General features: G+C 42.4%; 1 long non-coding RNA gene across 1 annotated transcript in view; it reads left to right on the forward strand.

Moving 5' to 3' along the window:
* Window positions 1-25,038, forward strand: part of LOC136311089 (uncharacterized) — a 35,082-nt gene that overhangs the window by 7,634 nt on the left and 2,410 nt on the right. The window contains exon 2 of the long non-coding RNA XR_010726683.1: window positions 247-343. This is a non-coding gene — a long non-coding RNA (uncharacterized lncRNA). The remainder of the gene's footprint in view (window positions 1-246; window positions 344-25,038) is intronic.

The raw sequence follows: 25,038 nt of genomic DNA on the forward strand, positions 1-25,038 counted from the left end.
TAGAACAAGTAAGGGAGTGAGCAGGATAGAAATGTAAAATTAACTTTGTGGGAACACAGATATACAGATTTGCCAATGAAGCAATGCTGTTATTAGTTAGTCTGAGATAGTCTTCTTTCTGTCAGTAGATGGTGGTTAAAGAGATTTTGAACAAAATGTAGAGCACACCATAAGCATTAGGATCTAAAATAAATTCCTGTATTGCCATAAGGCATCAGAATTTGTAATTTTTCTGATCTCTGTCAGGGAGAATACTGTGTCATTTAACAACTGATAATAGAAGATACAAAACTTGAAGACGAACCTGACCCAGTGGTGTCACAGTGGGTAGAGCGTCAACCAGGTATGCTGAGGTCACTGAATCAAAACTCAAGGTCACTGACTTGAGCACAGGATCGTGGACAGGATTCTAAGGTTGCCAGCTTAAGCAGAGAGGTTGCACACTTGAGCCCAAGGTCACCAGCTTGAGCAAGGGGTTGCTGGCTCAACTTGAGCCCAAGGTCACACTGGTCTGGTCCAGGCACATACGAGAAGGAATCAATGCACAACTGAAGTGAAGTAACCAGTTGGTGATGCTTTCTTTCTCTGTCCCTCCCTTACTCTCTCTCTCTCTCTCTCTCAAAAAGAAAAAAAAATTGCAGATGAACCACAAAATCTTTCAAAGCTTTTACGATTACCTCAAGGTTTCTTTAAAATTACACACACACACACACACACACACACAGCCTGACCTGTGGTGGTGCAGTGGATGAACCCTCAACTTCGAATGCTGAGGTCTTCAGTTCAAAACTCCCTGACTTGCCTGGTCAAGGCACATATGAAAAGCAACTACAGGTTAATGCTTCCTGCTTATCTACTCTCCAGCTTTCTCCCTTTCCCTTTCTCTCTCAAATCAATAAATAAAATTTAAATATATACATATATATATACACACACATAAAAATAAGGTCACCACTGAGATAGATTATATACAAATATCATCTTAATGAGTTATTTTTCCAAGAAAAGAAGGATACATTCCAGAAAAAATTTTAAGTATCTTCAGTTCTTCTGGAAGAAAGTACCAAGTCAAATATAAAATTCTGATTTCTGATTCTATAGTGAATATTACCATTTAAGAATGCCTAACTTCAGCCTGACCTGTGGTGGCACAGTGGATAAAGCGTTGACCTATTGCTGACGTTGCCGGTTCGGAACCCTGGGCTTGCCTGGTCAAAGCACATATGGGAGTTGAGGCTTCCTGCTCCTCCCCCCTTCTCTCTCTCTCTCCTCTAAAATGAATAAATAAGTAAAATAATTAAAAAAAAAAAAAGAAGGCCCTGGCCGGTTGGCTCAGCGGTAGAGCGTCGGCCTAGCGTGCGGAGGACCCGGGTTCGATTCCCGGCCAGGGCACATAGGAGAAGCGCCCATTTGCTTCTCCACCCCTCCGCCGCGCCTTCCTCTCTGTCTCTCTCTTCCCCTCCCGCAGCCAAGGCTCCATTGGAGCAGGGATGGCCCGGGCGCTGGGGATGGCTCTGTGGCCTCTGCCCCAGGCGCTGGAGTGGCTCTGGTCGCAACATGGCGACGCCCAGGATGGGCAGAGCATCGCCCCCTGGGGGGCAGAGCACCGCCCCTGGTGGGCGTGCTGGGTGGATCCCGGTCGGGCGCATGCGGGAGTCTGTCTGACTGTCTCTCCCTGTTTCCAGCTTCAGAAAAATGCAAAAAAAAAAAAAAAAAAAAAAAAAAAAATGCAAAAAAAAAAAAAAAAAAAAGAATGCCTAACTTCAGATAAATTTTTTCATTTAAGACATGCATTACACTGAATGAACCACAGGATATTATTTATCTTAGGTTTTGGGTCCTGTTAAAAGTGTGAAAAGGCCTGACCTGTGGTGGCACAGTGGATAAAGCGTCGACCTGGAATGCTGAGGTTGCCGGTTCAAAACCCTGGGCTTGCCTGGTCAAAGCACATATGGGAGTTGATGCTTCCTGCTCCTCCCCCTGTTCTCTCTCTCTCTTTCCTCTCTCTCTCTCTCTCTCTCTCCCCAATAAAAATGGATAAATAAAATCTTTAAAATAAAAAAGTGTGAAAAATACAAAAGACAACTTTTCTATATTGTTCAATTATTCTATTACTGTACATTATTTTGAACAGATGATAGGTTGTGTTTTGTTGTTAAATATAAAAATCTTGGGTATGAATGGAATAAGGATAGGTCCTATTTAAATTTTGTTTTGTTTTAGTAAAAATAAAACTTATTTATACACACATTCTGATATATAAGGTAAATCTCAGTTATGGCTTTTGGACCAAAATTTAACTGTTATCCTTTAAGAACTTGTGTCACTGCTCCTAAAAAAATTATTCAGTATAATGTGCTTTTCTCCTTTCTTATAACAACTGTTTCAAACACAAATGGAGAAATGAATGAGATAAGTTTCCTACATTTAAAATCCACCATAGAGAGAAAAGCAGGGAGTCGTCCAGGGTAGCCCCTGGAGATCTTCCCAGGTTTGGCAGGCTGACCTCAAAACAAGGAGTAGAGCTTGAGCTCTTCTTCCTGTAATAGTGCAAGTGTTTCAAACACATGTCTACTCCCCAGCTTTCTCTCTTTCCCTCTTAGTTAGGCCACCTGCTCCTAACACAGGACAGTGGCCACTAGACCACCAACTCCATTGCTTCAACACCAGCTCTCCTTCACAAGGGATGACAGGATTTACCCTAAAAGAGTTTCCTAGTAAAAAAGTGAGCAAAGAGAAGTTAAATGTCACATCTACAACAGGAATTCATAAATTAGGAACAAAATGGCCTGACCAGGCAGTGGCGCAGTAGATGGAGCTTTGGCCTAGGATGCTGAGGACCCTGGTTCAAAACCCCAAGGTCACTGGCTTGAGCACAGACTCACCAGGTTGAGCACGGGGTTCACTGGCTTGAGCATGGGATCATAGAGATGACCCCATGGCCACTGGCTTGAGCCCAAAGGTTGCTTGCTTGAAGCCCAAGGTTGCTGGTATGAGCCCAAGGTCGCTGGCTTGAGCAATGGGTCACTGGTTCAGCTGGAGCCCCTGGTCAAGGCACATATGAGAAAGCAATCAATGAAAAACTAAGGTACTGCAACTATGAGTTTATGCTTCTCATCTCTCTCCCTTCCTGTCTGTCTGTCTGTCTGTCTCTGTCTCTCTCTCTCTCTCATGTACACTGAAAAAAAAGGAACAAAATATACAGATTACAAAACTAAAACTGAAGTTAGTCTAATAGTACAACCAATCAATAGATATCAGCCCTGGCAAGACAGACTGAAGAATTCAAATCTTCACTTGGCAAGGGCCTGGGCCTTCAAGTGCTATGAAGCCACCAAAAAGTAGAAAGGAACTTTGCCAAGGTGCTCATGCATCCGTTAAGCATGAGCAATCTCAGTGGATGTGTGGTATAACCCAGAAGATTTAATCTATAATCTCTCAAGATCTCCTTCTCTTGGCCTACTCAACAATCGGAGAAGAATCACAATAGTCAGGCCCCATGGCTTGCCAAGCTCTTCCTAGAGAGTTGGAAGAGCTTTCCAATTTCCCTAATTTGAGTCTTTATTTATTTATTTATTTATTTTTCTGAAGCTGGAAACGGGGAGAGACAGTCAGACTCCCGCATGCGCCCGACCGGGATCCACCCGGCACTACGCTCTGCCCCTCCGGGGAAGTCACTCTGCCACGACCAGAGCCACTCTAGCGCCTGGGCAGAGGCCAAGGAGCCATCCCCAGTGCCCGGGCCATCTTTGCTCCAATGGAGCCTTGGCTGCAGAAGGGGAAGAGAGAGACAGAGAGGAAGGAGGGGGGGGGGGTGGAGAAGCAAATGGGCACTTCTCCTATGTGCCGTGGCCGGGAATCGAACCAGGGTCCCCCGCACGCCAGGCCGACGCTCTACCGCTGAGCCAACCGGCCAGGGCCCCTAATTTGAGTCTTTAGACATGTATGAGATAGAGTGTTGAATTGGTGTTCAGTTAAAGGGGTGTAAAGCAACATTTAATATTTTGTAAGTTAAGAAAATTTAAAGTTAATATTAGCAATTAGAAGAAAATTCTCAATTCAGTATACTGTTAACCCACTTAGGGAAATCAATGAACAATGGCATTTTAAATGTTTAAGCAGTTAAGTGATGACACTATCTAGGTGGGATCTACGATAAGACGGAGAGGAAGTAACTGAAGTCTTAGCATCATGCAACTTTCATAATGCTTTCTTTTGAAAACTATAAAACCATATTCCTTTGGATAATTTTTAAAGTTTTTAAAAGTTAGAAAATAAAAATTTTAAATCTGTTTAAGAGTCTTCCATGTTACAATTAAAATCACTTCTTTGCCTTGGCCAGATAGCTTGGTTGACTGGAGCATTGTCCCAGAGCAGAGGTTGCTGGTTCGATCCCTAGTCAGGGCACACACAGAGACAGATTGATGTTCTCATCTCTGTCTCTGTCTCTCCTTTCTCCTCTCTTTAAAATCAATAAAATAAAAATTCCAAAAATATTTTAAATCACTTCTTCAGCAGTACCCAAGATAGAGGCATGGAATCAACTAGAAAATAAACGAGAATAGAAGTGTTTGAAACAAATATGTTCCAAACTATTTACATAAGTCATGGCACATCCATAAAATAGAATAATAAGCAGTTGTTAAAAAGAACAAGGCAGTGGTGCAGTGGATAGAGCATCAGACTGGGACATGGAGGACCCAGGTTCAAAACCCTGAGGTCTCCAGCTTGAGCATGGCCTCATCTGGTTTGAGCAAGGCTCACCAGCTTGAGCCCAAGGTCGCTGGCTCGAGCAAGGGGTCACTCAGTCTGCAATAGCCCTCCACCCACGGTCAAGGCACATATGAGAAAGCAATCAGTGAACAACTAAGATGCCGCATCGAAAAATTGATGCTTCTCATCTCTCTCCCTTCCTGTCTGTCTGTCCCTATCTGTCCCTCTCTCTGTCTCTGTCACACAAAAGAAAAAGAAAAAGGGAGATCATATGCATTATTATAGAAGGATCTCTAATACACACTAAGTGAAAAAAGCAAAGTGCATAACTGTACATAATACTGCCATCTGTCAGGGGGAACTATATCTGTGTCCTTTTACTTTCATGCCAAATATCTTGGGAGAAATACACTTAGATCAAGAGTAATCTGAATTGAGAAGAATATCCTGTTTGAGTTGCAGAGGGGGAATCCTTTCTATTTATTATTATTTTTTTTTAATCTTTGAGTTGTTTTGATTTCCCATGAGAGCAGTAATCTTCAGCAAGTGATATTTTTAAAAAGCCCCAAACACACCACAAAACATTCCAAGTGATTTTAACTGCTCAATGAGGTTGGGCTACCTGAGTTTGCTTCTAAGGAGTAGATAAGGGACAGAGTTTCTTGTCACTATATATGCTATTTTATACCTTTTGATGTTTAATTATTAAGTATCTGTGTGTATTACCTGTTAAATAATAAGCTTTATCTCTCTTAAAAAAAAAAAAGGAGGTGCTTTCTAAAAAATAAAAGCATTTTCAAGCACGTTTTGGGTAAATGGAAGAGGCATCAGGAAAGAAATTGCCATCACCTGCCAGTAGAGAGCTATAGTGGAGAAGGGGGCTAGGGGGACTTTGCAATATGCTAACTGGGGTGTCAGAGGTAGATCAAAATTAATGCCCAAATTGTGAAAATATGACAATTACTGACAGAAGGAGAAAGAATAAAGTAAGTAAGCAGTGATATGTTAGGAAAAAGGACTAAACAGAGAAAATATTGGAAGTCAATTAAAATTAATATAAAGAGAGAAAATCATTTGTGAAATAAAGCTTCAGAATGTTGTGATTGTCACAGTAAAATGTATAAATAAACTTTCAAATGAACTACATCAGATGTAAAATCAGCAAAACAATTTCACTTTCTTAAAATGCTTACACAAACACACCCCTGAAACACACACATACTTCAGACACACGTTGTAAGTAGCCTATAAGACCAGCAAGACAATTCTGGACTTTTATGGCTATTTCTTTTTTAGGAGTCATTCTTTGCATTTTTACTGCTCTAAATTTACCTCTTCGAGTCACAGCAATGCAGATTGAGCCTTCTTTCTTTTTTAGTTTTGTTCCCAACCAAATCTTTTGTACATTTCTGGAATTTAAGCCACCTCAGTTACTGCTACTTATCTATAACACCATTGCTTTGAGGGATTAAAGCAGGTTTCTTGTAATACACTTAGATCAAGAGTTATCTGAGTTGAGAAGAATATCCTGTTTGAGTTGCAGATGGGGAATCCTTTCTATTTTTTTATTATTTATTTATTTATTTTTTAAAAATCTTGAGTTGTTTTGATTTCCCATGAGAGCAGTAATCTTCAGCAAGTGATATTTTTAAAAAGCCCCAAACACACCACAAAACATTCCAAGTGATTTTAACTGCTGAATGAGGTTGGGCTACCTGAGTGATTCTCTCTCTTCTCTTCTTTGGCAGAAAGGATTAGAAACCTCCACAGAACTTGCTCTCTATTAAAGTGGAGTGCTGTGCATTCATTGGCAAGAGGTGAATTGTTTTCAGATTACATGCGAAAGAGTGTGTGTGTTTCTTTCCCACATCAAAGACTTGGATGGAAGCAGTTCTGAGTATTGCCAGGGATGCAAGAATTGGTGCTAAAGTGATTAACAAAATTGCTTTCCTGCAAAAGAAGCACAAAACATTACCTAGGGATTAGAGGAGGAGAGGGCAAGATTAAAGGTGATGTTGAATTTTGGGTGGAATATCTTATCCATCTTTTTCAAATCATGCTTCAAGGATTCTGTGACCCCTCCTTAAGGAAACCTGAACAAATCAAAGTCGCGCTTTCTCAAGTTTTGTACACGGGGGTGCTGACATGGTAAAATTAAAACTCGAACATAAGCAGCACTCCCTTGTGACCTTCATATCTTTATCTCATGCTACAAACACATTTTGAATGTCTTTTGTTCAGCACACACCAATGACTCCATTGATCAAAGGGTCTTGCATTTGTAATTGGTTTGTGTTCACCTGTTGCACTTAAATGATACTGTTTTATAGAATTTCTGGAGTTGTTTGGTTTTAGTAAATCTTGACTTGATTAGTATAGCATCTGTTTTTAAACATATCTTTCACAGTCAAAATCTTCATCTAGCCAAAATGTTTTTTATAAGCCTTAAAACCTTTATTCTAAACAATGAAGGAAAAATCATATGGCAAATTTCACAATTTCTAATTTCGGAAATTACTGTAAGGAGTAGTCCTTTTCCCTAACATATCACTGCTTACTTAAATGCAATGAGACAGACTTTATAGGGAAATGCCCTAGGACATGCTTTGCCACTTAGCATTTTTTCTTCTATTTCAAAAACTGAATTTAGGCCTCCCTTCTTCCAAGAAGTCCTCCTGACTTTAGTCTCCCAATCAGAGACAGGCAGAAACATAAAGGTACATGCAACTGTTCTGGTATGAATAAACTTTTTCTTCTTCTCTAGTTTCTTCCTTTAAAACATTAAGTCCAAAAAAGGTATTAAACATACACATATCTGGATAGATGGCAAAAAACATAAAGTTGAATATAATAAGGCAAATAAATAAATTCAGAACAATATATATACAGTATGATACAATTTATGAAAAAACAAAAAATTTTATATACATGTATATAAAAATACAAAAATTTACAGAATTATACATCTCAGACTCACGGTAGTGGCTGCCCCTGGGAAAGAAGGTGGAAAATGAGATTTGGGGTGAAAGGGAATTTTAGCTACATCTGTAATGCTTATTTCCTTTAAAAAGGGTGGGGAAGCCATTCAGCTAAGATGGTTCACTTAGACACAGGAGATATGAACTATCATCGAAATTCTTGTCTAAAAAACACAGCAGAGGTTTGAGACCTCATCTTTGTCCTCAAATTATTCTTTCATATAATGTACAGATATTTTTTGTCAGACACTAGTCATGTCTCACGTTCTTTATAACAACAATAAATCTGTTTTAAAGTGATTAAATAATTCGGGATAGTTGTGACATCCTCTTTTTCTACAATAACTTTATGCTCAGAAGTCAATATACTGTAGTGATGGAGATTAATCTCTGTGTGTATTCTGTAGAGAGGAAAACACACCATGAGTCCTCAGTAGAAAAGAATAAATAGAGGAATAAATAAATAAGCCCTGTTTGCTTGCCGCCCACATGCAATAATTTGTGGGGTGTTTTCATTTTGAAGTTGTTTCTCCAGGTTGCCTATGTGACTTCTTCACTTTCAGGAACTTGTTGAGAACAATCATTTTTTATCTGTCCTTCCTGTAGGGTCCCGTAAGGTCACTGGACATAAGATAGCTGTGAAATTTGACATTGTTCCAATTTAAATGCCTTATTCCAGCAAGTGCAAGACTGTGGACGCTTCGGTGTGGGGATTGCCATGGCCAGGCCATTTCTGAGACTCGCCAGCCCTCCAGGCTTCAAAGCCTGCCATCCTTGATCTCACTAAAGAATGTTTTTGAATTCTATGTCCATCTAGTGGTTGCCTGCAAAGATCTACTTGGCTTTTTCTTTCTTCCTTTTCTTTCACACTTGATCAGTGAGATTCTGTTTGTGATGGGGGTTTTGCCCCCCTTGGTCTTTAATTCTTTCACAGGTGGTTTCAAAGTGTCTATCCTTAGCCACTGCTTTCTATAAACAAGCAGGAATTCATGAACCGCAGTTACTGATGGCTCTCCTCACGGAGCAATTCTCCCCTCACTTTGAAAATAGACTGTTTTGTGGACAGTAAAGTACAGTTCTTTTTCACAGATGAGATTAGAGGCTTGAGGGGAGGCTGGAAGGAGGGGAATTTTTTCTTTTTCTTTTTCCTTTCTTTTTTTTTCTTTAACTGGAGAGCTTTTGTGTTGTAACTCATTTTAGCAAATGCAAGAACTTCACTTATTTTACACTCAGTTGCACCTTTGATTAAAGAAGACATGGCACTAAGTAGAGGGTGCTGGAAATTTGCTGATTTCCTCATTAATTCCAGCATCTTCAGCATCCCAAGTATAAGGTTAGGAGTTGAGGACAAGATGGTGACAAGAGCAAATATGATCACAATATCCAAGGGACCAAACTATATCAATTCTACCTAAGAATTTCAATGTGCCATACAGGTTGAGGTGTCTATTTTATTACCTCCTCCACTCTATGGACTAAAAAATATCAGTTCCTTTTGATTTGAGGAGCGGATTCAATCTCTTATTCAGCTGTTGATCTTTTCAGTTTGCAAGTGGATCATGAAAATTGGGGTAGGGAGGTTGGTGGATTTATACTACTTTGAATTTTGAGAAAAAATAATAATAAAGGCCAAGTGTTATCACTTGGCTTCTAATACATCCACAGTGTTCGGGCATGTGTGTCTTGGGCCACCTTGGCCTCTAGGAAAATGGGGACACACAGTGAATTTAAGTTACTGCCTTGGTTCCAGCTCAAATTAAAACAATAAATATTTTATTATTTTAAAATACTTTTTATCTTTATAAATGTAAAACACTTTATTAGAATCAATTTAAAACACAAAAATTTTGTTTATGCAGCATTGTTGGTAATAGCAAAAAAACAGCAACTAAACAACCTAAATATTCATCAATGGGCAACTGGCACAATGTATCCAACTATAGAATAATGTGGCCTGACCTGTGGTGGTGTAGTGGATAAAGCGCCGATCTGGAACGCTGAGGTCACTGGTTCAAGGTGCTGGGCTTGCCCGGTCAAGGCACATACAAGAAGCACCTACTAGTTGCTTCCCACTTCTCCCCCCTTCTCTCTTTCTCTCTCTCCTCTCCCTAAAAAGCAGTAAATAAAATATTTTTAAAGAAGATTTTTTTAAAAAGAACAATATGTAATAATTTAAAAGAGTGAAACTGGGAAAGAGTAACATGGAAACATGTCTAAGAAACAGTTGATTGAAGAAAAAGTTGAAAAATGTTATGTACAAGACAATCCTATATAGCCCTGGCCGGTTGGCTCAGCGGTAGAGCGTCGGCCTAGCGTGCGGAGGACCCGGGTTCGATTCCCAGCCAGGGCACACAGGAGAAGCGCCCATTTGCTTCTCCACCCCTCCGCCGCGCTTTCCTCTCTGTCTCTCTCTTCCCCTCCCGCAGCCAAGGCTCCATTGGAGCAGGGATGGCCCGGGCGCTGGGGATGGCTCTGTGGCCTCTACCTCAGGCGCTGGAGTGGCTCTGGTTGCAACATGGCGACACCCAGGATGGGCAGAGCATCGCCCCCTGGTGGGCAGAGCGTCGCCCCTGGTGGGCGTGCTGGGTGGATCCCGGTCGGGCGTATGCGGGAGTCTGTCTGACTGTCTCTCCCTGTTTCCAGCTTCAGAAAAATAAAAAAATAATAATAATAATAAAAAAAAAAGACAATCCTATATAATTCTAGTAGGTTCAGATGTGTGTGTGTGTGTGTGTGTGTGTGTGTGTGTGAGAGAGAGAGAGAGAGAGAGAGAGAGAGAGAGAGAGATTGAGAGAGGTGATCTAAGGGAATTTTAACTTTATCTATAATGTTTTACTCTTTTACATGGAGAATGTATATATATAATTCTTATGTAACCAAAAGTAAATTTTAAAACCAAATAGAAGATAACTAAAAGAAAAGAAAATCATCTATCATCTGCTACCCAGCCTTCTGTATGGTCTTTTATATATATACTTCTCTTTTAAAAAATGTATTGTGGTAAAATATACATAATGAAATTTACCATTTTAAGTGTACAGTTCAGTAGTAGTAAGTACATTTACATTGTTGTGTAACTATCACCACCAACCATCTTGAGAACTTTCCATCTTCCCAAACTGAAACTCTGTACTCATTATACAGTAACGCCCCACTCCCCCCACCTGAAGTCCTGGTAACCGCTGTTCTACTTCTGTATCTGACTACTGTAGGTACCCATAAGTGGAATCATACAATATTTATCCTTTTGTGTTTAGTTTATTTCCCTTAGCATAATGTCTTCAAAGTTCATCCCTTTTGTGGCATGCATCAGAATTTTACTCCTTTTAAAGGCTGAATAATATTTTATGTGTGTATAGATCATATTTTGTTTATCCATTCATCCATCAATGGACATTTGGGTTCTTTCCATCTTTTGACTATTGTGAAGAAAGCTGTGATGGACACTGGTATACAAATACCTGTTTGAGTCCTTGCTTTCAGTTCTTTGCATATATACCTAGAAGTAGAATTGTTATATCGAAAGGTAATTCTATGTTTAATTTTTTGAGAAACCACCATACTGTTTTCCTCTGTGGCTATACCATTTTACATTCCCACCAGCAATGCACAATGGTTCCCATTTCTCCATATCCAAACCAACACTTGTTTTCTGTGTGTGTGTGTGTGTGTGTGTGTGTGTCCATTTTAAAGTTGTGAAGTGGCTATATACTTTTAAAAATTAAAAATTGGCTTTCTGACCTGTGGTGGTGCAGTGGGTAAAGCGTTGACCTGGAACGCTGAGGTTGCCAGTTTAAGACCCTGGGCTTGCCTGGTCAAGGCACATACAAAAAGCAAAGCGATGCTTCCCCTTCCACCCTCCCCCCCCATCCTTTCTTTCTCTCTCTCTCCTCTCTCTAAACTCAATCAATAAAATCTTTTTTTAAAATTGGCTTCAACTATAGCTTGATATAACCTTGACATTTTCTATGTCATTAAAAATATTCTTCAATATCATTTTAGTGGCTGTATAACAAACATTCCACTGAGTGAGATGTACCATAATTTACTCAACCAATTTCCTAGTATTGGAAATTTAGTTGCCTCCAGTTTTAGGGCATTATAAAGAGTGCTCCATATTCACATATGTGACTTTGCTTTAAATTTGCTTATAAATTTCTAACAGTGATATTGCTGGGTCATAGAGCATAACATAACATTTTTTTTAAAGCTTTGAAGATCAATATCCATTTTAAAATTCAGTTAAAAAGAGGGATTGGAGGACAGAAAGAATTGCTACTGCAGCTGCACACTTGAGACCCCAAGCAAACTACTACTTAATCAGCTGAGATATTCCCACGCAAAATGTAAAGAGTGGGCATTGTGTGTTAACCCTTCAGCAATTTGTCTGTCACCATTGACCTACATCAAAATCTCCAGTTTAGGAAAAGAATGTAGAAGCCTCTTATTGGAAGCCTTGATTCAGTAGTACTTGGGGGCTAAAACAGTCTGTGTGTGAGTACCTTCATCACTGTAGTTCACCACGAGATCCAGGTCCAACCTGAATCTTTTTTACTTTTCTCATTACTAAAATATAACGCTATCTCTGGGTGAAAATTGCAGAAGTACCCAAGAATAGCACAGTTAAAAAAATAAGTTTAAGGCCCTGGCCAGTTGGCTCAGCAGTAGAGCATTGGCCCAGCATGTGGAAGTCCCAGGTTTGATTCCCGGCCAGGGCACACAGGAGAAGCGCCCATAGGCTTCTCCACCCCTCCCCCTCTACTTTCTCTTTCTCTCTCTTCTCCTTCCACAGCTGAGGCTCCATTGGAGCAAAGTTGGCCCTGGGCACTGAGGATGGCTCTGTGGCCTCCACCTCAAGTTCTAGAATGGCTGTGGTAGCAAGGGAGCAATGCCCCAGATGGGCAGAGCATCGCCCCCTGGTGGGCATGCTGGGTGGATCCCGGTCAGGCACATGTGTGAGTCTGCCTCTCTGCCTCCCAGCTTCTCACTTCAGAAAAATACAAAAAAATAAAAAATAAAAATAAGTTTAAGACAAGGAATCATCTAGTAATAAATAACAAAGAGCTAGCTTTCTACTTTCTAAACTGCCCAATAATTAGTTGGTACAGTCAATGCCCCCAAAGAGCCTTAAACTTAGATAGAAATCCGTTATGCCACTCGCTTCTTTATTCAGAAACCTTGGCCACCTATAGACATAATGTTAATACAAACCCCTTTGCCTAGTGCACAATATTCTGGTCTCCCCCCACCCCTTCCTAGCTCCATCCTTACTGCCCCAGGATGAAACTTCCATTCCATTCATATTGAACTATTTTCAGTATTTCAAACAAGTGGCACATGCCATGAAAAAATATTTAGACTTGAAGTCAGATAATTTGGACTTGAACTCTGGCTCTGCCATTTCTTTGTTAGGAGACCTTGGATAAAATACTTAATCTTATGGAGACTCAGTTTCCTCATCTGTAAAATAGGGATGACAAAGCCTACTCTGCTGTATTTTTATGTATATGTTAAACTAGACAACAGCATGTAAAAGAAGGTAGCACAGGCTGGGTTTGCAGTGAGAGTTTAGTAGGTGACATGAATGTCTTGTTCATCCCGGCCTCTGAGCCTTTGCTCCAGTCTGCTCTCTTTCTGAAAGAGTCCTCACTCATCTGAATCCTGCCCATGCCCCGATGCAAACCCATGTTTTAGCCCCATTTAAAGCCCTCTCACAAAAATCCTTAGCATTCCCTGACTAGACTATTTACAATATTTGCATTTGTCTATACTACCTCTATTATAGTATGTCTGTACTACCTGGTGTTGGTCATACTTTTTACTGGTGTCTGTCTCTCCAGTAGCCTGTCAAAGGACAGGAAACACGCCTACTAACTCTTCCCCCTCCCCAGTGTCCCCCTGTATTAAGAAAGAAATGTATATGATATGCCAGTTCTCAGGAAAATGTTCCAGGTGAGAACCTTGTGTAAACTATTTCCTTGGGGCCCAGAATGAAAGCTGGGAAGGTGAGAAGGTGTCTTTTCCCTTACACCGTAATTAGTTGTGACTCAGAGCAGCCCTCTTAGAAATGGTTACCCCACTGCACTTGGAAGCTCGTAGTTGACCTGCCCCCACTGCTTCTGCTCCAAGGCCTTAGCTCTGGCTCCCAAAGTTCTTTCCCTGCAGCCACTCACCATGAATTAGGGTCCCTCCAGCAAAGGGCACAACCCTTTACCCACAGCTTCAGGGAATCACAGGTGATCCTGATTCAAAGAGCTTCTAAGGTTGTCCTATCACTACACCAGCAACCTCCCCAGCTACACTCTTCATTCTCTGACAGCTCAGCAGACATTCTTCAGATTTAGAGAAGATGTGAGTCCACGGTGTACTCAACCCAGAGCAGAGCCACGTCTCCCAGCTACTTAGTCACTGTGGAAGCAACAGCCTTTCTGTCCAGAGGGTCCGTCTCTCTGTTGTCCCAGTAAAACTCCCCGGAAGCCACATAAATCTGGACTTTGCTGTTACCCTAAAATCTGTTGATAACAGCTGTTTGAACTCATTTCTGTCCTGCCCCTGTGGATACGGGGACACTAGAGTCAACTTGGCTGAGTTGCTTCCAGATTAGTTCAATATACATTTATTAAGAAATACTTCCCGAGACAGAAGGCAAAGACAAACTTGAGGAGCTCCTGTGGTAGATAGTACCAGGAAGCGGGGTAGATGGGCCAGAGAACAAGAACTCCTCTGTCCTCTTCCCCATTTTACCTGGGCTGGCTCTGCGTGCCCCTGCTGTCTCCCTTTCCTGACCTGGTTTGGTTTTGCTTCCCAGTGTATCCCTAGTGCTTGGTACCTAGTAGGTTCTCATAAGACTTGTTTAATAAATGAATGATTAAAACTTAAAAAAAAACCAACTTCCCAAGTACCTTGTGGGCACAAGGGATAAAAAGGTGGGGTCTAGAATCTTCTCATTTTTTTCCCAACCCAGTTCCCACTGAATGCTGCTCTTTCTCACAACCAGCAGGCCTCATGTCAGCAACAACCTTCACATCACACAGAGATTGTTCGTATTTTCTTTTTGTTTTCTGTTTTGTTTTTACAGAGACAGAGAGAGAGAGAGTCAGAGAGAGGGATAGATAGGGACAGACAGGAACGGAGAGAGATGAGAAGCATCAATCATCAGGTTTTCGTTGCAACACCTTAGTTGTTCATTGATTGCTTTTTCATATGTGCCTTGACCGTGGGTCTTCAGCAGACTGAGTAACCCCTTGCTCGAACTAGCGACCTTGGGTCCAAGCTGGTGAGCTCTGTTCAAACCAGATGAGCCCGCACTCAAGCTGGCGACCTCGAGGTCTCGAACCTGGGTCCTCTGCATCCCAGTCCGACGCTCTATCCACTGCGCCACCACCTGGTCAGGCTCTTTTTGTTTTCTGAAGTAAATAGTGGCATAAACATTAACACAGCAATTAATCATACTCTAATTACTCTGGGCCAAAAAATGGGAGTCTGATCTCAATTCACATGCTATTTTGGCAGAAAGTTGCATGTAATCCCAGTTAAGTACCATATGCCTCCATCTAAACCCACATCAGTTAGTGAAGCCCTCTGCCCCCTTCTCATTTACCAGTACCGCCAATTTTCCTACACCTATCCTTCTGTCTCAAAAACTAAGAGTTCAAACCTGTCTCCTCAAAGATCTTAACCTTGAGACTTAGACATTTTCCCTTATTTCTCAACAGTACACCCCTCCTCCCCAGTTGCTCTTTAGCATAACATCAACTCAGTCTAATGAAATAAATATTGACAGAGTGGGGAAGGAGGGAAAGATAGGGAGGGGACAGCTGTGATTACTGACCCATCCCGCCCCAGCTTTTCCTCTCGGTACAAGCTCAGAATGGCAGTTAAGAAGACAAAAGTCTAGTGCTTTATGCTTTCCTAAACATCAGCAATGAACAGTTGGGATTTGAAAAAAACAATACTATTTACCATAGCTCACACACACACACAAATACTTATAATAGCATCAAAAACCCCCGAATACTTAGGTATAAATCTAATAAAACATGTACAGGACCTATATGTAGAGAACTGGTGAAAGACATGAAAGGAATCTAAATAAATAGAGATTCCATGTTAAAAGGTCAGTATACAAAAGTCAATTGCTTTCCCGTATACCGGGAATGAACCATTGGAATCTAAAAAATTTTTAAAGATATCATTTAAAAGTCTTGTTTCGCCTGACCAGGTGGTGGCGCAGTGGATAGAGCGTCGGACTGGGATGCGGAAGGACCCAGGTTCGAGACCCCAAGGTCGCCAGCTTGAGCGCGGGCTCATCTGGCTTGAGCAAAGAGCTCACCAGCTTAGACCCAAGGTCGCTGGCTCCAGCAGGGGGTTATTCGGTCTGCTGAAGGCCCGTGGTCAAGGCACATGTGAGAAAGCAATCAATGAACAACTAAGAAGTCGCAATGCGCAACGAGAAACTGATGATTGATGCTTCTCATCTCTCTCCGTTCCTGTCTGTCTGTCCCTGTCTATCTCTGCCTCTGTAAAAAAAAAAAAAAAAGTCTTGTTTCTTAGTGTCATGTGTTTCATTCAGGTAATTAGCCCATTAGCTTAGTGATTAGCAACTTCAACTTGACTACACCCATTAGTCAGAAATCCTGGGGTTATCGAGACCTTGTAGTGACCCAGATCTCATCTTCAATTTTGAGTCACAGCTGTCCTTTGAGTAATTCTAACCCGGCCTGGATGCCTCTGAGGAACTATTTATCAAGTCTTTTTCTTTTTCTCCAAGTCACTTTCATTTAGGCAGCCACATTTTCCTTGCAGGCTTCCACTCCTCATTTTCAAACCTTCCTGCCTCTCTTGCTTCCAGCAGATTACAGAACTTTGGTCTGACATTTCCAAAGGCACTTCCAACCCCCAGCAAGTCGCACTGCTTCACGTTCTGTTTCCCAGTCATCGTCCAGCTTCTCTGTTCTCCGCTATTCTTCACTTCCATCTCCCTCCGTGCTCTTCGTCCGGGTATAGGTCAGTCCTTCAAGAGTGCATGTATCATGTTTAAATCATTTTCTCTGAAACAAATATTTGCATATGGGAACCCCACATTTGCCATCTGGTTTTTCCTACTTCCCAGCCAGAGGAACTCTCAATTTCATATATATTTTGAGAAATGAAGTTTTCCCCAGATGGTCTCTCCAAAGAACCAAAGCAAGGTCAGGGTTTATGCATTCCTTCAAACATTCTGGGCAGAGGTTAGAATTACCCATGTTTTCTTGGTCCCATCAGCAGTTATTTCATCAGCGCACCTGATAATGGGACACAACCTGACTCTTTTTTTTTTTTAAGCTAAAAACACATCAGAGTTTGAAAGAGATGTTGAACCATAAACTGGTATCCCTGGGGAAGGCAGAAAAACCTGCCCAGTTGCTCAAATAATTTCAAACCAAAACCCCTAAGAATATGTCCACAGGGAGAGGAAAGAGTGTGAATATTAGAGAGATGAACCAGGTGTGCCAAAAGGTCTCTCAGGCATTCTTAGCCCTGGCAGGGATGGGGGCAACCCCACATCTCTACTGGGAAACATATCCCCCCTAAATCAAGAAAGAAAACAACAGCAACATAGCCCCAAATAGAGAATGTTTTCTTTTGTAACTGGAAGCAAACATCACTGATGGCTTTAACAGCTGCCTGCCAACATGGCCTGAGAAGCAGGCAAGCTCAAACATTTTTTGAGATCAACACATACAGTATATTAAGTCAAATTATAAATCCAGAAATAAAAGAACAAATAAACAAGTTTCAGCTTTCTGTAGGCTTCTGCATCCAACACCAGCTAAACTAGATGCTGAAGCAGAGAAATCTAGATTCCAAGAAGGCAGGTCTCCCAGGAGTTCAAGGCAAACCTCTTTCTGGTAGGAAAAGAAGGTGCCGTTGTAGATTAACTCCACTGACCAGGTGGAGGCTGACGGCCCTGCCTCGCTGAGGCTTCCTTGTGTCTTAGCCTGGCAGACTCAGGATGGGTGGCAGGCTAACTTTAGGCCTGCCATCGACTTGATCTTTGACCCCAGTAAATCATTTAATATGCTTGTGCCTTTCTCCATATGTTCATGTTTGGTGTAATTCGGATGAGAATTCCAGCAAGTCTGGGTGTGCCACCCATTAGAGCTAAATCTTTCTCTTTAGAGTTTCTAGGAAGAACATCTTGGACAGCTGCATTGCAGAGAGCAAAGGTATCTGGACAAACCAAATTGAAATGCCTGCAGATAGTCAGATTAGCATTGCCTTCATTGTGGCTGAAAGGTAGAACAGACTTGTTCTTTAGAACTTTTTTTTTAATTATTTCTATTTATTCATTTTAGAGGAGAGAGAGAGATTGCGAGAAAGAGAGAGAGAGAGAGAGAGAGACAGAAGGGGGGAGGAGCAGGAAGCTTCAACTCCCATGTGTGCCTTGACCAGGCAAGCCCAGGGTTTTGAACTGGCAACCTCAGCATTCCAGGTCGATGCTTTATCCACTGCGCCACCACAGGTCAGGCCAAACTTGTTCTTTGCTTATCAAAACTGACATAAGATTCTGTGAGTTTTGCCATAGGGCAGGAAAGCCACCGGAATGCAGTAGATGGGAGACTATCGGGTTACTTTCCTGGTTCCACTACCATACTAGTTAGGTGGCCTTGAGTCAGTCATGTAGGCCAGCGTCATTCAGATATTAGTTGGTCACGAAATCAACAAATTGGATTGGAACTAAGCATTATTGAATGAAGTTAAGTTGAATAAAATTTAAAATATCAGTGCTTAGTCCACAATCAGCATAAGCACTGTCACATGTGGGTGTGGATGTATGTTTCCTGAGGTTATGATGAACAATGCATTTCTTATTGTGGGTAACAAACAAAAGTTTTCCAGCCAGCAGCTTAGACCATAGTTTTGACTTCCGCACCTATTAAGTAGAAATAATTCACTCTATGCACATACATATATATACATACATATTCATATGCACATATATACACTGAGCACTACAATGTGTCAGACCCAGTGGCATATAACATCTACGGGTATCACAAAGCCCTGTTCTCATGGAACCTCAGCTGGAGGGGGGAGCCATTTATAAAATAATTACATAATTATTTAACTACCATTGTGATCAGGGCTACAAGGAATTTGCGAGATATGAAAAGAGTGTGAGATCAGGGCTGCATCCCTAAGGGAATGACATAGAAGGAGGCAGAAGGACAAGGAAGTGCGAGAAGATGCTGAAAAAGGAGTAACGTTGTCAGTCAAATGTGAAGACAGTGGAAACACTTCATAAATGTAGAGTGTTATTCAGATGTGGTGTGTGATTACCGAAGACCATGAGTAGGAGCATGCCTTACAGCTGTGCTCAGTTTCCTTTATGCACCCGTTCAGTGAGCAGTTGAGCACCCTCAGTGCCAGATACTCTTCTAGGTCCCAGAGATACAGCAATAAATAAGACACAACTGATGCCCTGGAAAGCTTCCCCTTCAGAGACAGAGACAGACCTTAAACACGTAAGACTCATTTCAGAGAGTGGTAAAGTGGGCAGAGGCATAGAAAGTCATGGAGGTAGGAGAGTTGTTTTAGACAGGAAGGCAGGGCTCTCTAAGGGGATGAGACCCAGATATGGATAAAATGAAATTAGCTGCTTTCTGATGTGACCTTGGATACATGACCTAATATTTCAAGGCTTGGTTTCCGCATCAGTTGAATAAGGATAATCGTATGCATCTCACTTAGCTGAGAGCTAAAGGAGACAAGGAATGCAAGACCTCCAGCACAATACTAGCAAGAACAGGCCCTGAGCCTGACCAGACGGTGGCGCAGTGGATAGAGCGTCGGACTGGGATGTGGAAGGACCCAGGTTCGAGACCCCGAGGTCGCCAGCTTGAGCGTGGGCTCATCTGGTTTGAGCAAAAAGCTCACCAGCGTGGACTCAAGGTCGCTGGCTCCAGCAAGGGGTTACTCGGTCTGCTGAAGGCCCACGGTCAAGGCACATATGAGAAAGCAATCAATGAACAACTAGGAAGTCGCAACGCAAAACTAATGATTGATGCTTCTCATCTCTCTCCGTTCCTGTCTGTCTGTCCCTGTCTATCTCTGCCTCTGTAAAAAAAAAAAAAAAAAAAGAACAGACCCTGAACAATTGCTACATAACTGAGTGTCTGCTCATCTGTTACTCAGGATATTAGGAATAGCATATTGGGGACAATGTAGAACAACAAAAAGGAGAATGCAAGTCTTCTGTTTTCAAACCAGGCTGGACAGATTCCTCAAAGGAGTCATTATTGGTCTTCCGCTCTGCATAAGCTGAGTCCTCTGGGAGGCAAGCGCTGTGACAGAGAAAGGTGTGCAGTTTGGGGTGTCTGTGTAGGGGAAAGACAAAAGATGGAAGAAGTAGAATTGGGCAGCAAAAGGCTCTGGCAGAAAGACTGCTGGTTGGAGAAGTCCCACGCTGGCAGAAATGGCCCTGGGATCCTCAGTCAGTCACGAGGGCTGCCAGGGAAGAACAGGGGCTCGACACAAAAGGGGGCCACATAGCAAGTTTTTCCTTGAAGTGACATCTGAGTGGTGCCAACCTAGCTGCCACAAACTCCCGGCCTCACCAGGGACTGTTTACTGTCCAAGCAGCAGTGCTTCCTCGGGAGAGGAAATGTGGTTTATTCTGACTTGGGAAAGCTGAAGAGAGAAAAAGCATTCAGGAGACCAGAGGATCCCAGCCCTGATTTTATATTCTGTATCTGTTAGGAAGTCTTTGGTCAGAAGGTGTAGAAAACACAACTCAAAATAGCTTGAACAGTAAAAAATATTTATAATCTCAACAATAAGAAGTCTGGAGGAAGGAGGCCCCCAGGGTTGTTTAATTTAGAATGCAATGATGTCATCGTGTCTTCACGTTGGATGAAACATTTTTCAATTCTGATATCCTCAGTATATCAGCATTGTCTCCATTAGCACCCTTCATTTTTGCAAGATAACTGCTGCAGATCTAGGCATCTCACGGGGATGAGATAAGACCTAGCAGAAGAAGATGGGCCCTGTCTTTCTGTGAGTCTCTTTTATCAGCGAGGAAACTTCTCAGAAGTCTCCCACCAGACTTACTCTCATGTCCTGTTGGCCAGAATCGCATCGCATACCCATCTATACACAAGTCAGCAGTAAGAACATTGGGACTGCCATGATTGGTGGGCCTACAGACCCGAGATGATGAAGTCAGGAAACTCCATTCACTTTTATTTTTAATATGTGACTTTATACCTATCAGGGTGGGACAAAAGTAGGTTTACAGTTGTTCTCATGAAAAATAATACAATAATTAATAATAATACAAGAATAAACTGTTTCATGCACTCACAACTGTAAATCTACTTTTGTCCTGCTCTGTATATGTATATACACATATATACATCAGCTATATTGAAATATAATTCCCATACCAGCCTGACCAGGCGGTGGCACAGTGGATAGAGCAGCGAACTGGGGCGCAGAAGATCCAGGTTTGAAACCCCGAGTCCCTGGCTTCAGTGCGGGCTCATCCAACTTGAGTGTGGGGTTGCTGGCTTGAGTGTGGGATCATAGATATGACCCCATCTCGCTGACTTGAGACCAAAGGTCGCTGGCTTGAAGCCCAAGGTCACTGGCTTGAGTAAGGGGTCACTCACTCTGCTATAGTGTGAAGGCACATATGAGAAATCAATCAATGAACAACTAAGGAGCTGCAATGAAGAATTGTTGCTTCTCACCTCTCTCCCTTCCTGTCTGTCTGTCCCTCTCTCTGACTCTCTCTGTGTCTCTGTCATAAAATATATATAATTCCCATACCAATATTTGACTCTTTCTTAACTGAAAAATTTTATTGATCATTAACTTTTTTAAATTGTTGAGAACACAGCCTGACCAGTGGTGGTGCAGTTAGATAGAGCATAGACCTGGAAAATTAAAGTCCTAGGTTCAAAACCCTGAGGTCACTGGCTTGAACGTGGGTTCATCCAGCTTGAGCAGAAGCTCACCAGTTTGAGCACAGAGTCATCAACATGATCCCATGGTTGATGGCTTGAGCCCAAAGTTTGCTGACTTGAGCCTAAGGTCACTGGCTTGCGTCCAAAATCGCTGGCTTGAACAAGGGGTCACTGGCTTGGCTTGAGTCCCCACCATCAGGGCATGTATGAGAAGCAGTCAGTGAACAACTAAAGTGCCACAACTACAAATTGAGGCTTCTTATCATTCTCCCTTCCTGTCTCACTCTCTCTCTCTCTCTCCCTTAAAAAATTTTTGTTGTAGAATACACATGATATGAAATTTACCATCATAACCATTTTCAAATGTATAGTTCAATAGCATTAAGAGCACTCATATTATTGTAGCAGCATCACCACCATGCATCTACAGGACCCTTTTCATCTTGCAAAGCTGTAACTCTGTACCCATAAATCAGTAACTCCCCATTCTTCTTTCTCCCAGTCTATTCTGTCGCCAAGTGGTTGACTACTTTAGATACCTCAAATAAGTGCGATTATGCAGTACCTGTCCTGTGTCTGGCTTCTTTCACTTGGCTTAATGTCCTCAAGATTCATCCATGTTGTAGAATGTGTCAGAATTTCCTTCCTTTTCAAGGCTAAATAATACTCTAATATTACACACCACATTATTTTTATGCATTCATCCATCAGTGGATACTTGGGTTGTTCCACATTTGGGCTCTTGCAAATACTGCTGCTATGAACATGGGTGTACAAATACCTCTTTGAGACCCTGATTTTAATTCTTTAGGGCACATACTCAGAAGTGAAATTGCTAGATCAACTGGTAAATATATCTTTTATTTTTTGAGGGACTGCCATACTGTTTCCATAGCGCTACACCATTTACATTACCAGCAATGTTGCACAGGGTTCTAATTTCTCCACATCACACCAACACTTGTTATTTTCTTATTTTGGTTTTTGGTCATTTTTTTAAATATAATAGGCAGCCTAATGGCTATGAGGTAGTATCTTATTGTGGTTTTGATTGGCTTTTTCTTAATTATTAGTGATGTTGAATATCTTTTGTGAGCATCATATTGGTCATTTGTATATCTTCTTCTTTTTTTTTTTTTTTTTGTATTTCTCTGAAGTTGGAAACGGGGAGGCAGTCAGACAGACTCCCGCATACGCCCAACCGGGATCCACCCGGCACGCCCACCAGGGGGTGATGCTCTGCCCATCTTGGGGTGTCGCTCTGCCGCAATCAGAGCCATTCTAGCGCCTGAGGCAGAGGCCACAGAGCCATCCTCAGCGCCCTGGCAAATGCTGCTCCAATGGAGCCTTGGCTGCGGGAGGGGAAGAGAGAGACAGAGAGGAAGGAGAGGGAGAGGGGTGGAGAAGCAGATGGGCACTTCTCCTGTGTGCCCTGGCCGGGAATCGAACCCGGGACTCCCACACGCCAGGCCGACGCTCTACCACTGAGCCAACTGGCCAGGGCCTGTATATCTTCTTTGGAGAAATGTCTATTCAAGTCATTTGCCCAGTTTTTTGTTGTTGTTGTTGTTTTTTTTTGTATTTTTCTGAAGCTGGAAACGGGGAGAGACAGTCAGACAGACTCCCACATGCGCCCGACCGGGATCCACCCGGCACACCCACCAGGGGCGACGCTCTGCCCACCAGGGGGCGATGCTCTGCCCCTCCGGGCGTCGCTCTGCTGCGACCAGAGCCACTCTAGCGCCTGGGGCAGAGGCCAAGGAGCCATCCCCAGTGCCCGGGCCATCTTTGCTCCAATGGAGCCTTGGCTGCGGGAGGGGAAGAGAGAGACAGAGAGGAAGGAGGGGGTGGGGGTGGAGAAGCAAATGGGCACTTCTCCTATGTGCCCTGGCCGGGAATCGAACCCGGGTCCCCCGCACGCCAGGCCGACGCTCTACCGCTGAGCCAACTGGCCAGGGCCATTTGCCCAGTTTTTAACTGGGTTATTTTCTTTTTGTGGTGATTTGCTTTTTGTTATTGTTGAGTTGTAGAAGTTTTTCTATTTTGTGTGTGTGTGTGTGACCGAGACAGAAAGAGAGACAGAGAGAGGGACAGATAGGGACAGACAGACAGGAAGGGAGAGAGGTGAGAAGCATTGATTCTTCATTGTGGCACCTTAGTTGTTCATTGATTGATTTCTTGTATGTGCCTTGATAGGGGGGCTACAGCAGAGTGAGTGACCCCTTGCTCAAGCCAGCGACCTTGGGCTCAAGCCAGTGACCTTGGGCTTCAAGCCAGTGACCATGGGGTCATGTCTATGATCCTACGCTCAATCCAGTAACCCCATGCTCAAGCCAGAGGCCCCATGCTCAAGCTGGTGATCCCGCATTCAAGCTGGCAACCTCAGGCTTTCAAACCTGGGTCCTCCGCATCCCCGTTCGATGTTCTATCTACTGCGCCACCACCTGGTCAGGCAAAGTTTTTCTTTTTTTTTTTTTTGGTACTAATTCTCTATCCAATATATAATTTACAAGTATTTACCAAATTGTGACTTCTTTAAAAGTTAAGATCTCAGGTTGTGGAGCCTACTGCTTAGAGTCGAACCACAGTTGTGCCATTTACCGGTCTAGAGGGAAAGGTAAGCAACCACACAACATCCATGGCCTGCCAACAGGAAAAGAGGGGTGTGGCTGTTAAGTAGCAACCAGCTGAGTTCATTATGCAGTACTAGCTGTCAAAGGCAGGTTGGTGTAGATGGTGCTTAGTTCAGTTTTCAAATCAAGAAGCAAAAATGTCAAGTAATACTAGACAATAGCATTTCATTGAGCGCTGACTGTGTCAGATCACACCAAGTCCTTTACATGCACGATCTCATTTCTTCCTTCAAGAAGTATTTAATGGAAGCCTAATATGAACTAGTTACTGGTGAATTAAAAACAAAATAAAACAAGAAATCAGACATTGTGCCTGCCCTCGGGACTTTACAGACATTGGTCAAAGAATGAAACAACTTACAATGATTCAAAGGGCTGTAAAACAGTGGTCCCCAACCTTTTTTGGGCCACGGACTGGTTTAATGTCAGAAAATATTTTCACAGACCGGCCTCTAGGGTGGGACAGATAACTGTATCATGTGACTGAGACAAGCGTCAAGAGTGAGTCTTAGACGGATGTAACAGAGGGAATCTGGTCATTTTTAAAAAATAAAACATTGTTCAGACTTAAATATAAATAAAATGGAAATAATGTAAGTTATTTATTCTTTCTCTGTGGACTGGTACAAAATGGCCCACGGACCAGTACCAGTCTGCAGCCCGGGAGTTGGGGACCACTGCTGTAAAGGATAGGTCCGGGGTCCTGTGGAAATCGACCTGGCCAAGCTTCAGCTGAGGTGAGAAAGGATCAGGGTAAAGAGC

Source organism: Saccopteryx bilineata, chromosome 7 (assembly GCF_036850765.1).
Source record: "Saccopteryx bilineata isolate mSacBil1 chromosome 7, mSacBil1_pri_phased_curated, whole genome shotgun sequence".
In the NCBI taxonomy this organism is placed as follows: Eukaryota; Metazoa; Chordata; class Mammalia; order Chiroptera; family Emballonuridae; genus Saccopteryx; species Saccopteryx bilineata.